A 15,445-nucleotide genomic window follows, 5' to 3' on the forward strand; every position below is an offset into this window, starting at 1 on the left:
TTGTCCTGGATCTTGCCTTTTAATAAATGCTGGACCATGGGTTCCATGGATTGGTCTTTTCCAAGATGAGTTATAAACTGTGGGAATACATATATATGTATTAGTGTCTCATATTTTTGCTTAAAAACACGGTTGCAACCTACTTAACATGGACCAACATTTTACACAGTGTTGAAATGAAAGTTTATAACTCATCTTCCTTAGTGGCACATAAAATAATGGCACATTTTAAATCAATGGCATCTTTAAAAATGTACAGCAGTGCCTGCTACCTACTACGTGCTGGGAACACAGAGGCATAATTCACAGCCTCTGTTCTCAGAAAAGTCACGCAAACTTCAACTAAATTTAGACACTGCCTGGCAGGAGTCGTTGGTGTTCTTGGGCTCAGCCCCCAAAGAGGAAATGGATAGTAGCTCTGTTTCATGTGCTAAACATCAGGGTTATTTGCACTTTCGCTTTTAGCCATCTTCACTTACTACAAATGTTCATTTTCCCCCTAGTTTTCCTAATAGTTTGTCTCTGTAGCCAATAACACCTTGAAGCAGCAAATCCCATAGGCTGATTGGTTGTATGATAGTCGTGTAGTAGTTTCACATAGTTAAGTGATATGGTCTGAGATTTTTAAAAGCAAAATGGGGGACGAGGGAAAGGAAGAACACCGTGTGCAAGTATTGCTATGGTAACATGAACCAATTTGGTCAGAAGCACATTTAGCCCAATATTGGTAACGTCACTCCAGAGGACGGCTTGCAGCCTAGATTCTGGGTTGAGAGGAGTGCGGACCAGGAGGAGGGAGTGCTCAGCCCGGACAAGTTGATTTGTCAAATGGGAAGATAATGAAAGAAAGAGCGTGTGGTGTATGTGCATGTGTGATGGGGGAGGGGGATGTGTGTGACTATATTTGAGAGTTTCATTCCCAGACTTTTAATTAGCTTTTGGGACAGGATAGATCCTGGGGTGTCGTTCTGAAACCCAGGTTATCCTTGGCTGTCCACCAGTCTAGACAGAATACCTGGTAATGGTTACAAGCACAGCTAAATTTTAGGGACAGAGAAATCCTAAAGGATTTCATTTTCTTACTTTCACGGAAGGCTTTACTCTGGAACTTCATCACACTCTTTTTTGGGGGAAGGGAGAGGGTTTCTCCCCCGCTTGGGAAATTCACACTGTGAGAAAGCTTCATAGCTAAAGCTCCTGCTGTTAAGATACTTCTGGCATATCAACAAATAAACTCTGAATCCAAGCTTGAACAGAACCCTCTACCATTGGTCACAACAGAACAGCATTTGCACATCCATCCTTTATTTCTGGTAGGTGAGTGCAGTGATAGTCTGAATACACAAGTTCTGGTTGCTATGGGGTTGTTTTACTCGCCTACATTTGTTGAAAGAATTACCAGTTTAGTGGACTTGGATAAGCAATTGATTAGGGGGATGTCTACCCACCCTGTCACAATTTAGGAAGTTTGACTTTTTGTTAGCTTTTGAGACAGAATTCTCCTCATGAAGTGACTTGTTTGAGGTCAAAACAAAACCAATCAGGCAGGTATCACAGGAAAGGAAGAGTACTTGACATTGTGACTCCAGGCCAGAAACGCTACCTCCAGAACCGGAAAATGGTTCCTGAACCAGCAGTACCCACTGTCCAATACAAACAGGCAAACAGAAGTGTAAAGCAAAACTCTCAAGCCCAAATTCCCAAGATCCAACGTGCCATTTCTTTAAGGCAAAGAAGAAATCAACAAAAAAGAGTATTGTAAAAGTTATTTTTCATCTTTTCTGAATGAAAACACCATCTGTAGGGAGGCTCCAGGAAATATGGGAATGACATTGACTGAAGACCTATGATCTGGCCCTAAAACTCTACCTCTCACCACTGATGTGATGGTGAATGGCACATTGCTCCTCTGGGCCTGTTCCCTTATCTCTACTTAGATCCCACTGAAGGTCGTAAAACCAGTGAAGGTTGGAGTAAATAATCTCTAAGATTATTTTTGGCTCCATTAGTCTCAGTTTTATCAAAAGGATGATGGTTGAAAATAAGGAAAAATTATTTGAAAAGATTTATGTAGGGGAAGTGATATCCTGTTGATAAGACCAATAGTTATAATGCAGCGGAATGGAAAACTAGCATCTATTGAGTGCCAGCTGTGTGCTGAGCACTGTGCTAGACCATATTACCTTATTTAAGATTCGCAGCAATGCAGTGGGCAGTGTTACCCCCTTTATTTGACAGATGAAGAAAATAGGCAGACGTTAATTTTTACAGCGAGTAAATGGTGAGCCAGAACCCAAAGCCACTGTTCTTTTTAGGAAGCAGGAAAGCAAGAAGAACATACACCTGGTAGAGAATACCTATCCTATTTGGGGGGATGGTATCCTGAGCGAGCTTATAACCTGGGAGCATCAGTGTGTGCCGTGGGCTCTGAAACGGCAATGTGCACATTTGGTTTGGGCAGCAGCACCCATGTGATGGCCACGCTGTTTATTCCTACTTGGGAGTTTTCTCAAAGCAAAACTACACTTGTCCTTTCCTTCACTGCACTCCTGCTTGTTATTTTATACTTTAGGGAGAAGGGAAAATATAAACATTCCTGATGAGAAAAAGGAGAAAGACCAGAGCTCCATCTCTGAGCCCATTTTACTACAATACTGTCTCCCCCCCGCCCCCCGCAAATCTTAAGGGCCCAGAAGTTCTACATTCTGCCTCATTTTCTATGTATATTATAGGGCCTCCCAATAATAAGCACTCAATAAGCAGAGTTTCTTTTTAAAAAATATTTTTTTATTGATTACAGAGAGGAGGGGAGTGGGAGAGAGAGATAGAAACATCAATGATGAGAGAGAGTCATTGGTTGGCTGCCTCCTGCATATCCCAAACTGGGGATCAAGCCCACAATCCGGGCATGTGTCCTTGAATGAAATCAAACCCGGGACCCTTCAGTCTGCAGGCCATTGCTCTATCCACTGACCCAAACCAGGTAGGGCAAATGGAGATTCTTTCTATTTATAAACTAGATTCATATCCTATATAATAAAAGGCTAATATGTAAATTGACTGAACAGTGGAACGACCAATTGCTATGACATGCACTGACCACCAGGGGGCAGACACTCAATGCAGAAGCTGCCCCCTGATGGTCAGTGCACTCCCACAGGGGGAGCGCTGCTCAGCCAGAAGCCGGGCTCACGGCTGGTGAGCGCAGTGGCGGTAGCAGGAGCCTCTCCCACCTCCACTGCAGTCAGACATCCCCCGAGGGCTCCTGGACTGTGAGAGGGTGCAGGCCAGGCTGAGGGATTCCCCCCATCCCCAGTGCACGAGTTTTGTGCACAGGGCCTCTAGTCTATATAATAAAAGCCTAAGCAACCATTAAGGCGACCAGAACGACCAATTGCTATGATGCGCACTGACCACCAGGGGGCAGCTCCTGCGTTGAGCATCTGCCCCCTGGTGGTCAGTGCGCTCCCACAGGGGGAGCACTGCTCAGCCAGAAGCCAGGCTCATAGTTGGCAAGTGCAGTGGTGGTGGCAGGAGCCGAGGGGTCCCAAACTGCGAGAGGGTGCAGGCCAGACCGCCCCCCCCCCCCCCCAGTGCACAAATTTCGTGCACCAGGCCTCTAGTTTTAAATAAATGAAAAATGTGGGATGAGAAATGGATCATATACCTCTCAAGATAAAATGATTCAAAGGACTTACAAATTATGAATTCTACAAGGATAAACCTAAAAGCAAATTATGTGTGTTTGCATTTTATGTGGAACATACCTCTGATCTGAAGGCGTATGTGCCAGTTTTAGCATCTGGAAATTTCAGGCAGGCTCTCCCCTATTTGAAACTCTCCCTCAGTGTTAATGAACCCTGAGCATCCCCATGAATTGCTAGGATTGTATTCCCCATTTAAAGTCCAGAATAGCTCCCCGAGTTATTTTCTCAGCTCACTTTTCGAAAGGAGACCAGAGCAGCTGCACAGAAGTGTTGAGTGTCCACATGGTTTGTCCCTGGAGGAGTGTTTCTTCCATTTACTGTTGTTTGTTCCTATTTTTAAATCATTGTCAGCATTTTCTTTTTTCTTGGCTCTTCTCATTGTCTGCACTTTCCTGGCTTTTCTACACAAATGGTTTCTGTCCTTTTCTCTTGGACTTAGCATTCGTTGAATTGATTTGCACATTTTTGGTCAAAGGTGAGTAAAGAGTTCTTTCAAGCTAACAGCAGATGTAGATCCTAATTGTACTCTGTGGCTGCAAACAGGGTGAAATGTTCCATATGTTAAGCGCTTGAGTGTTATATTCCAGATTTTCTTTTTAATTTGTGTTCTTATAGCAATGACATGGCATTCTTGAAGGGGTTTGTTTTCATTTTTCCTCTTCTTTCATAAGGAAAATTGGTGTCTGCAAGAAATACTTTCTTTTTCTTGGTGTCGGTAGTCTTGCATTTTGTGAATTATTAATACTGTACATTAAATACATAGAGACCCTTCTCCTTTCAGCTATTTAAGCTGTAGATTAGAAGATAGTCCCCTCAGGCTGGAGTTAATTGGGAGGAAAAGCCATAAGAAAGTTCATCCTGCAAGGGTTTAAAAACTAATTGGGTGAGGTATACACTTACTGGCCTCCTAATCCCACCCACATCCATGATCTCCTCCTGCTTTCATCAGAACCTAAGATTCTTTCTACATCCAGGGAAGTTACAACTTTCACCAAACCATTTCTACCAAATGCAAATTCCTGTTGAGCTCTGGGGCATGGCCCTTCTGTAAGCAATAATCCCCCCAAAGACTTAAGACTACATAGATGGTGATGTAAATTGATATGTAAATATAGAACTACTATTTTCTGTTTTTGAAAGATTAATTTCGAAGATTAATTTTTGAAACAAGGAGAAACTATAAGCCATGTTAGGTGTGTTTGATCAAACTTCTCAGAGGCAGATAAAATGGACCATATTTGACAATGAAGGTTCACATGTGTTGTTGTTGTTTTTGTATTAAAGACAGAAACAGACCTTCCTTGGCATCATATTAGAAGGTACTCTCTATGGGCTGTAAATTCTTTTGGAAAAGGGCCTACTTCTCATTCATCTGCATTCTCACATCACTTGGTGTGTAATAAAAGTGTAGGAAGTGTTTGAATGAATGAGCAAAGCAAAAGCAAATCACTGTATAACCTGATGTGTTTCCTTTTTTATAGAAGAAAAGGGAGTGAAATATTTATTCCATGGACCTTTTAAAATCAGAGAAATTGTATGCATAGTTGTTGATGTAATAGGGGTATTCTAAAATCAGCTAACCTACGTGCAGAATCTTGATTGTGTTTTAAAACCAAAATTTTACCTTCTCATTTTACATAGTGAAAAGTAGCTGTGAATATAACCTACCAATTTGGCTATTTATCCAAACCAGGTAAGGTAATCTAAATTTTATTTAGTTCATGGAGAATCTAATATAGACCAAACTGACAAAGCCTTAATTTCATGCCTAACTTGTATCAAAATAGAGAGTTATGATCATGTTAGTAGTTAGATATGTTGATATGCAATTTATAAGATATGGAATTTGTCCAAGAATCCCAGAAATTTTAGTGCCTCACCTCAAGGTCACCACCCAGAACATGAAGCAAGGAAAATATTATACTTTATTACTAACAGAGGGTTTGTTTCCAAATGCCAATGGAGAGCTCTAGAGAGCTGCATGAATTTTTGTGGAGAAATGCTTTAACTAACCTTGGCTGGCCTCAATTGATTTAAATGCAATGACAGAGAATCCTGTTCAATCTATTTAACCTCTAAGCAAAGTCCCTGATGTTACCACTCTTGGAAGGTCTTAAAGAAGTAGAAAAGAGTCCAAAAGACTGAAAGGATTTGTCCAAGTGTGTGTGTGATATGGAGGTATGCACCCAAAGTGAGAATGACCTCCATTCTGTCTGCCTTAGATAAGAGACAGCATCTCAGGATTAATAGGAAAGAGAGTTCAAATGAGACCCCACACTTTTGAATTCTCTGTTTTTAACTTGGCCTATAACTCTACCCACTCAATGACTTATTAATTGTCTTTAGTCCAAACCAATTACAGCCTTTCTGGATATAGAAGGAGAAAGAGGGAAGAAATACCTGGAAGGCCTTGTACTGACCAGCACTAACCAGAACCACATGACTTCTGCAATACTTCAAATGTGGTATGGGAAGAATAATTAACTTACAGAGAAATAACAAAATGTCTGCTCCATGTAACAAAGGTAATCCCATGCCCTGCAGCAAAGGACACTATAACAGCATTCTTTTCATATCATTCTAACATTCTAGCCAAGACAGTATGTTATTAGTGAAAGAACAGAAAAATAAATCAGAAGACCAAAATACAGAATCCAGAAATAAATCCTCACAAATGTAGTCAACTGATCTTTGACAAAGGGGCAAAGGCAATACAATGAAGCAAAGACAGTTTTTCAATAAATGGTACTGGAACAGTGGGCATCCACATGCAACAACAACAAAAAAATAGAATCTAGACACAGACTTTACACATTTTATAAAAGCAACTCAAAATGGATCATAGACCCAAGTTTAACATGCAAAACAATAAAACTCTTAGAAGATAAAATTGGAGGAAATCTAGGTGATCTTGGGTTTGACAATCACCTTTTCAATGCAACACTGAGGGCTCAATCCATGAAAGAAAAGATTGACAAGTCGGACTTCATTAAAATGAAAAATTCCTGCTCTCTGAAAGACACTGTAAAGAGCATGTAAAGATAAGCCACAGACTAGGAGAAAATATTTTCAAATCACATATCTGTGAAAGGACTGGCATTCAAAATATGCAAAGAACTCTTGAAACTTAACAATAAGAAAACAAACAATCTGGTTACAAAATGGGCAAGAGATCTGAGCACATCTCTCATCAAAGACAATATACAGATGGCAGATAAGAATTTGAAAAGAAGTTCAAAATCACATGTCATTAGGAAGTTGCAAATAAACATATTGAGGTACCACTGGATACCTATTGAAGTGGCAAAAATTCAAAACACTGACAGCACCAAATGCTGGCAAGGATGTGGAGCAAGAAGAACTCAGTCATTGCTGGCGGGAGTGTAAAAATAGTATAGTCACCCTGGATGACAGTTTGGCAATTTCTTACAAAGCTGAACAAATGCTTACCATACAATCCAGCTATCATGCTCCTTGGCATTTCTCCAAGGAGCATTTGAAGAAAAGATGCTGGCACAGAAATCTACACATGAATGTTTATAGCAGTTTTATTCAAAATTTCCAAAATCTTAAAGCAACCAAGAAATCCTTCAATAAGTGAATGAGTCAATGAATGTATACCCATATAATGGTACATTATTCAGTGATAAAAATAAATGAGCCATCGAGCTATGGAAAAAATGGAAGAACCTTAAGATGCATAGCACTAAGTGAAAGAACTCAGCCTGAGGAAGATACAAACTGTATGATTCCAACTAGATGACATTCTGGAAAAGGCAAAACTATAGAGAAAGTGGGAAGATCAGTGGTTAACAGGAATTCAAGGGATGACTAGGTGGAGCACAGGACATTTTGGGGGGACTGAAATTATACTGTGTGAAACTAGTGGTGGACACATGATATTTTCTATTTGTCAAAACTCACTGAACTGTATAACACAAAATGGAAATGCTAAGGTAAACTATGGACTTTAGTTAATAGCAACGTATCCATTTTAGCTCATGAATTGTCACCAGTAATACCACAACCATACAAATAGTTAATAATGGGAGAAACTATTTGGGGGGAGGCCCAAGGAGGGGTAAATGGGGGACTCTACACCCTGTGCAGTTTCCCTCTAAACCTAAAACTGCTCTAAATATACAATTTAGTAAACAAAATTTATACTTCTGAGCAAAAGCAGTAATTAATTGAGCAGGAAATCTGGTGGGTGAGGGAGAGAATAGAATCGAAGGTAGGTTCTCCACTTAGAAATAGGCAATGGAATAAGAAGTTAAATCTGTAAGTGGATCCTCCTTTGTATAATGCCTGAGAAGACCTGCACACCATCAACACTCATGTATTACATCTCTTCACAGTAGACATTGCATGAGGAATTTTCCCCTTATTGAGCATCTTTTCCACCCCCGCCCTGCTTTCCACTAAGATCACAGCCCAGACTGAACATTGCTGTCTTCTCAGACACTGGGGGTGCTCAAGATTCTTTATGGTTATGTCTTGAGATGGAATCTGCTCCTGGTGAGGATCCTGTGAAGACTGTGGAAATGAGCACAGAGGATTTCTAATGTGACACAAACTTAGTGGCAGGGTTTGACAGGATTGACTCCAATGTTGAAAGACGTTCTGCTGTGGGTAAAATGCTATCAAATAGCATCACGGGCTACAGAGACATTGTTCCTGAAAGGAAGAGTCGGTTGATGTGGCAAACTTCATTGTCTTATTTTAAGAAATTGCCGCAGTCACCACAACCTTCAGCAACTACGACTCTGATGAGTCAGCAGCCATCAAAAGAGGCAAGATTCTCCGCGAGCAAAAGGATTGCCACTCACTCCGATGATGGTTAGCATTTCTAGCAGTAAAGTATTTTTAAATTAAGATGTGTACATTGTTTTCAGACATAATGCAATTGCACATTCATAGCCTACAGTGTAGTGTAAATATAAATTAGAAAACATTTTTAATTTATTTCAGGGAGGAAGAAGGAGAGGGAGAAGAGATAGAAGCATCAATGATGAGAGAAATCATTGATCAGTTGCCTCCTGCACACCCCACACTGGGGATCAAGCCTGCAACCCGCTCAACCACTGAGCCACATTGGCTTGGCTAAACATAACTTTTTAAAAATTTTTTAAAATATATTTAATTGATTTTTTACAGAGAGGAAGGGAGAGGGATAGAGAGTTAGAAACATCAATGAGCAAGAAACATCGATCAGCTGCCTCCTGCACGCCCCCTACTGGGGATGTGCCCGCAGCCAAGGCACATGCCCTTGACTGGAATCGAATCTGGGACACTTGAGACCTCAGGCCAACGCTCTATCCACTGAGCCAAACCAGTTAGGGCTAAACATAACTTTTATATGCACTAGGAAACCAAAAACTTGTGTGACCCACTTTATTATGACATTCGCTTTATTGCAGTGGTCTGGAACTGAATCCATTATATTCTCTGGTGCACCTATACTCTGATTCTTGTGTCTCCCACTCTTTCACCTTTAAAGACCTTCTGATTACATGGGCCCACCTGAATAATCTAGGATAATCTGCCTTTCTTAACATCCTCCGACGAGCACCCTCAGGAATTAAGGTTGCTGCCTTAATCTGCAGACTTAATTCCCCTGCCATACAAATGAACATATTCTCAGATTGTGCAGGTTAGGATGAGTATCTTTGGGGTGAGGAGCGCTATTCTGCTCATATCAGTAGAAATGATTTATACTCTAATCCCCCGATCCAAATTTTCATGAGGTACTCCCAGACCTCCCATCTTCATGGAAGCAATGTAAATGACCTCATTAACTTGACTGGGCAGACTAGTGAAAAAGGTCTTTCGGCAAACCCTATTTTGAAATTTCTTTCCACAGAAGTTTGTGGCAGCAGGCAAGGGCGGACATGACTCTTTGACATCAGTTTCTATCTGCTGATCTGCTTATACCTCCTAGAGAATTTAGTGTCTTGGTTTAGCGCTCTTTTCCTCTTTCTTAAAAATTAAAGAAATGTTAAGGAAACAACTTTATTTCCAGGAAGCAGGTCTCTCCTTTGCATAGACCTTGGGAGGGAGCAATGATAGACAAGAAGACGTAGGTCTATTATTTATGGCAACAGAGCTATTTCCAACTTCCTCAGAAATGCTTTGGTGTGAAAATAATGACCATCTGAGGAACATCTGGGCCTGAACTCTGGGCAGGACCAATTTTGAGGCGAATGAAAGGCAAAAAAATAAAAAAATAAAAAACATGTTTAGCTTCCCTCGGGACTGGGACTGGCCAAATTGGGAATGGATTCCCTGGTCTCACTGACACACCCTTCTGAGAGCAGTAAATTACAATATGCGAAGTCCCCACCCTTCCCAAGCCTGCTGGGCTGGGGGATGGACAGGCTCACTTCTGAACATCCTTTATTAATCAGAGAGCCTTAGAGTTGGGATTTGAATTGCTCTAAAATTTTGAAATTTATCCTTTTGCACTTAGGTTCAATGAGCCCTTTTGGTTAAAAGAAGACAACATTCATTGGGTTGTTTCAAATGTAAAATAATGAACTTTTAAGATATTCACTAAATGCAATGGTGTAAAATGCTTCTTAATTGTGTCCAGGACAGATTTTTATGATTATGCAATTGTTTTCCAGTTCTCAGCCTTCTGAGTAAACATCTGGACAGGATTATAATTTCCCATGGGAAGAGATTGAGTTCCCTGTTGCTATTTGCTCACGATGTGCATCAGGTACCAGGCTCAATAGCATGGCTTTCTCTGTTCCATAAAGATGACTCAAGAGCCCGGCCTGCATGGCTCAGTGGTTGAGCATCGACCTATGAACCAGGAGGTCACAGTTCAATTCCGAGTCAGGGCACAGGCCCTTTTTGCAGGCTCAATCCCTAGTGTGGGGCATGTAGGAGGCAGCCAATCAATGATTCTCTCTCATCATTGATGTCTCTATCTCTCTCCCTCTCCCTTCCTCTCTGAAATCAATAAAAATGTATTTATTTACAAAGGTGACTCAAGAGAAATGTTACCTGAGGACTCACACTTTAGAATGTTTCACAGTCACCAATCTCCTCGAAACTTGTTCTAACTGCCGATTCTCTGGCCCTGTCACCTGTGGTTCTGATTATTAAGGTTGAGGTGTGTACGGGGAACTGACGTTATGCAGTTTTCTGAGCACACTTTGAGAAACATGGCCTTCGTTCCCGAACCATTCTGCTTGAGCTCTGTGTGCATCCACTTCGCACAGCCATCTTCAGTAAAGAACACACTCTCACGTCACACTCCAGGCCAATTAATCTGATTTCTCTAATCATGAGTGTTCTAATCGTTCACTCTTCAGAGTGGTGAGAGATTTCTCAGAAACCACTTTGGTTTTTGGAGAAGTGGAGAGACTGCATCATCACTGATTTTGTTTTTATAATGTGGGCAGAGAACAAAATTAACCTTTTGTTTTCCGGTTTGAGGCAATCATTCAGTCCAAGAAGGAAAGCCATTACAATACTCACTGTATCATTTTGCTTGCTTAGAAACCAAATTTAGTCACTGACATTTTGATAAGTCTGGATAATTCTAATGTCCAAGTTGGGGACAGGGAGCAGTGTTGCAGGGGAGGAAAGGGAAGGAGGGAGAGTGGGTGGAGATATGATTCCAGATCTTTTCTTTTGAGGATACCTGTCATTATTGCTGAAGTCAACTCAGATATTCCATAGCAAGTGGTTATTAACCCTTTGGAGAGAGTCATGGACTCCCTTGGGGATCTGATTAAAGATCTAAAGCTCCTCACCAGAAAAATGTATGTAGACATGCTTAAACACAAAAATGTTCAAACCACTTTTGATATGTCATAGGGCACCTCCCCCAAAGCTCGTCCCAGTTTAGAACTTGTTTTCTGAGAGGGTTGCCGTGTGCCCCTCTCTGGAGGGCAGTCACTCTTGCACTGGTCTTTGTGAGTTACGTAAACAATCACCCAGGAGTAGGTGTTACATGGGTGGATGCTTGACTCCACTTCCGGGAGATTGATTCTACAGGTCTGGGGCCAGCTTAGGACACTGAGCTATTTTTTGATCTTCGGGTGATGATGATGCAGATAATAAATGATCATAATTTGAGAAACGGTCACCATTGACAGACTGGGCCATGACTCAGAAGGAGGTGTTCGACTGGTACAAACATATTGTAAAATCAATCAGATCACCTCCTCTACCATATAGAAAACCAGGTAAAAGGAGTGGGCTGGCTTTTCTCCTTCCAGACCCTACTCTCTACCTGCCATTCTGTTCAGCGTGGCTATCCTAGGACATCATTTTCATTTTCCCACGTGAAAATTGCCCACAATACCCATTTTAAATTTATATTTTCTGCATAAAAGGTTGTGAATGGGGATGGGCAGGCAGACTAATTTTTCTTTCACCTCAAATTCTCAAAAAGGGGGTGGTGGTGGTGACATTGGGCCCATCCTTTCCCTTCAAAGGGACTTCCTTCTTACATTCGTGGACTATATTGCTTACAGCTCCAAAGACGTAAGGACTAGGTGTGTTCAGTAGAAAGGCTGCAGAGACTCTTCATCACCAGCCTCAGAGCAGACCCATCATTGGCCTCCTGATGTATCAAAACACTGGTCAGCATATAATACAAACCCATCTAACCCAATCAAACAGGACACATAGCCGAAAATTCTATCAAAATACGAAAATATCAAATTTAGTTTTTCCTTTCGGAAAACAAATGCATATTGTTTCCATGGTATTGACCTCAGCTACTTTTCACAGCCAGGGCTTGTCATATTTCCCTCTTCCATCCCTTACTACAGATAAAGATTGCTTTCAGGTTATATGAGAACCCTACTCCAATCAAACAGGACACATAGCCGAAAATTCTATCAAAATACGAAAATATCAAATTTAGTTTTTCCTTTCGGAAAACAAATGCATATTGTTTCCATGGTATTGACCTCAGCTACTTTTCACAGCCAGGGCTTGTCATATTTCCCTCTTCCATCCCTTACTACAGATAAAGATTGCTTTCAGGTTATATGAGAAGAGATGGTTGAAGAGGTTGGCACTTGTGCCTCTGATGCAAGAGGGCCTTTTAGTGGCTCTTATCAGGCAAAAGAAAAACAACAACCAAATTTGATGTCTTTCATTGTTGACTCAGGGAAATGGTTCCCTTGGCAACTGACATGGGAGGTGAGGGAGCTGGAAGAGCTGAGAACTCTTACCGGGCGTCACCCACAGCTGATTAAAGGCTTTCAGACACACAGTGCTTATGGCACCGGAACTGTGTCGAATGGGATGATGGGAGAAGTCGGGGAGGCAAGTTGGAGCAAGCCTATTACTTAAGTGTCAGCAAAGTTCAAGTGAAACAAAGCACAGTGGAGGCACCGTTTATTAATATTCAAATCAATTAGAGTCAATCAAATCTAATTATTGTATGCTGCTGTTTGTCTCCTAAATGATTCCTTGAGGTGAAAAGAACAGAACCTTCTCAATTAGAAAACAGCTAACAAGTATATTATAAAACACCTAATGAGACTTGTACTGTGGTAGTTTCAAAGAAAAGAAAGGATAGCTTGGGGTTTTAAAAAACTTGGATAGTTTGAGCTTGCAGTGGAACTGGTATGTGAGAAGGTGCGGCACTCTCAACTTGGCATTGGGAAACTTGAACTCCCTGCTGGCCTCTCACTCAGATGTTTCTAAGAAGAAGAAAATAATAAACTGTAGGTGTTCTGAGATGTACTAATAGGGTAGAGTTGGAAAATAAAATCTTCCGACGCCTCAATTCTCCTAGTGTCTGTGATGAGAATTGGAACATAATTTTTTTCCCTTGCTTTTCCAGAACTCTTTCCATAAAATTAGCACAGAGATCTTGGTAAAGCGATCCATTCTACACATTCACATCCCGCCTTGTCCCTTTACTAGAAGCATTGGCTGCACCCAGGCCACCTCATTCTTGGGAAGCTGCACCAACATCGCCATCTGTTGGTTTCTTGTTGTAGAAATACAAAATGCATTGAAACAATGAGTTAAGATATGTTTCCTATATATAAAAACAAAATCCACTAAAATAGACCTAATTTTGATAGAATTTAATGTTATATCTGTAAAGTCATAACAACCTAAAGAAATGAATGGAAATATGTTTAAAACTTATGTGCAGCAAGGTTTATCAAAATGGTGTGATTAATTATAGTGTAAAATTGAGCACGATATACATGTCCAGCTATACAAAATTGGGCAAAAAAATTATAATCCCCTCCATTATAGTTATTGAAAATCATGTTTTCAAATATCAAAGGATACAGAAACATGCTCAGCATATTTTATACAGGATGAGGCAAAAAAGTAGGCTTACAGTTATGGATATGGGAAACAGTTTATTCTTATATTCTTATTTATTAATTATTGTATTATTTTCCATATGAACAACTGTAGACTTACTTTTGCCCTATGCTGTATATGGTGGAGTTTAGAAAAAGCAGATTGTAAAAAAAGTATAAAGATAGAGTATAAATGGTATATTGAGTCATAAAAACCTGGAAGGTCATTTAAAATCTTATTTAATAGACATGCAGGGAGAACGCCATGTGTGAATGGAAGCAGAGATTGTAGTGATGTATCAAAGAGCCAAGAAATGCCAGGAATTTCTGGCAGTCAGTAGAAGCTAGGAGTGAGTCGCCAGCTTGCCCCTCTGAACCCTCAGCAACTTTGATTTTTAGCCCTGCCGACACTTCGATTTTTAATTCTGGCCTCCTGAACTATGAAATAGCAAGTTTCCATGTCTTCAGCCATGTCGTTGGTGGTACTTTGTGGGAATCAGCACTAAGAAATGAATGCAGTTGCTTAATTGTGTGCTTTTCCATCCCATGCTTGACTAAATCAGCTAATGGAAAGGGGTAGAAAGTGTATTTTGAAATAATCTTTAATGGGATTCCCTTAGTACTAGTATCTGTTTGCATGTTGAGATGAATGAGAACTTTTGATTTTGGTTGATAGAAAAGTCAAAAATAATTGGAGTAAACATCTGTTGGGAGAAAGAAGAGAGAGCTGGACCACGGAAGGGAATGGTGTGGCCATTCCACCCAACTCCCGGCCGGCTGGATTGTTCATCAGCACGTGTGGAGAGAGGGCTTATAAGCAGAACCCAAGTCAGCTGTTTTCATGAGCTGTTTTATGAAACACTATTGCTTCCAGGACCAGCTAACAAAACAGAAATCAAGGTGGAGGAGTCTCTTACATTTTATGTAAGATGCACTTGGGCTATGGTTGGTAGAAGGATAACATTGGTGAATTCGTGTTTCTTATATGTTTAGAAGAGATCTGATATGCAGTAAGTGTGTTTTTCATAATCATAAAAGAGAAGAACATATACAGATCTTTTCCCAAGTAAATGGAAGAGTACCGGGGGATACGCGAAAATAACTGGGGAGGACTGCTGATCATATACCTGTAAATAGAGGCAATAAGCCAGAGCCGTGGTCGGCAAACTGTGGCTCGCGAGCCACATGTGGCTTTTTGGCCCCTTGAGTGTGGCTCTTTCTAAGCCTTAGGAGTACCCTAGTTAAGTTAATAACAATGTACCTACCTATATAGTTTAAGTTAAAAAAAATCTGCCTCTCAAAAGAAATTTCAATCATTGTACTGTTTTTTGGGGGGGGGTTATTTTTTATTTTTTTATTTATTTTATTAGTTAAGGTATTACAAATGTGTCCTCATTTCCCCCCATTAACCTCCAACCTCCCCCCCCGCCCCCCCGCCGC

The sequence above is a fragment of the Myotis brandtii genome, unplaced genomic scaffold, assembly GCF_000412655.1.
Source record: "Myotis brandtii unplaced genomic scaffold, ASM41265v1 scaffold478, whole genome shotgun sequence".
Lineage (NCBI taxonomy): Eukaryota > Metazoa > Chordata > Mammalia > Chiroptera > Vespertilionidae > Myotis > Myotis brandtii.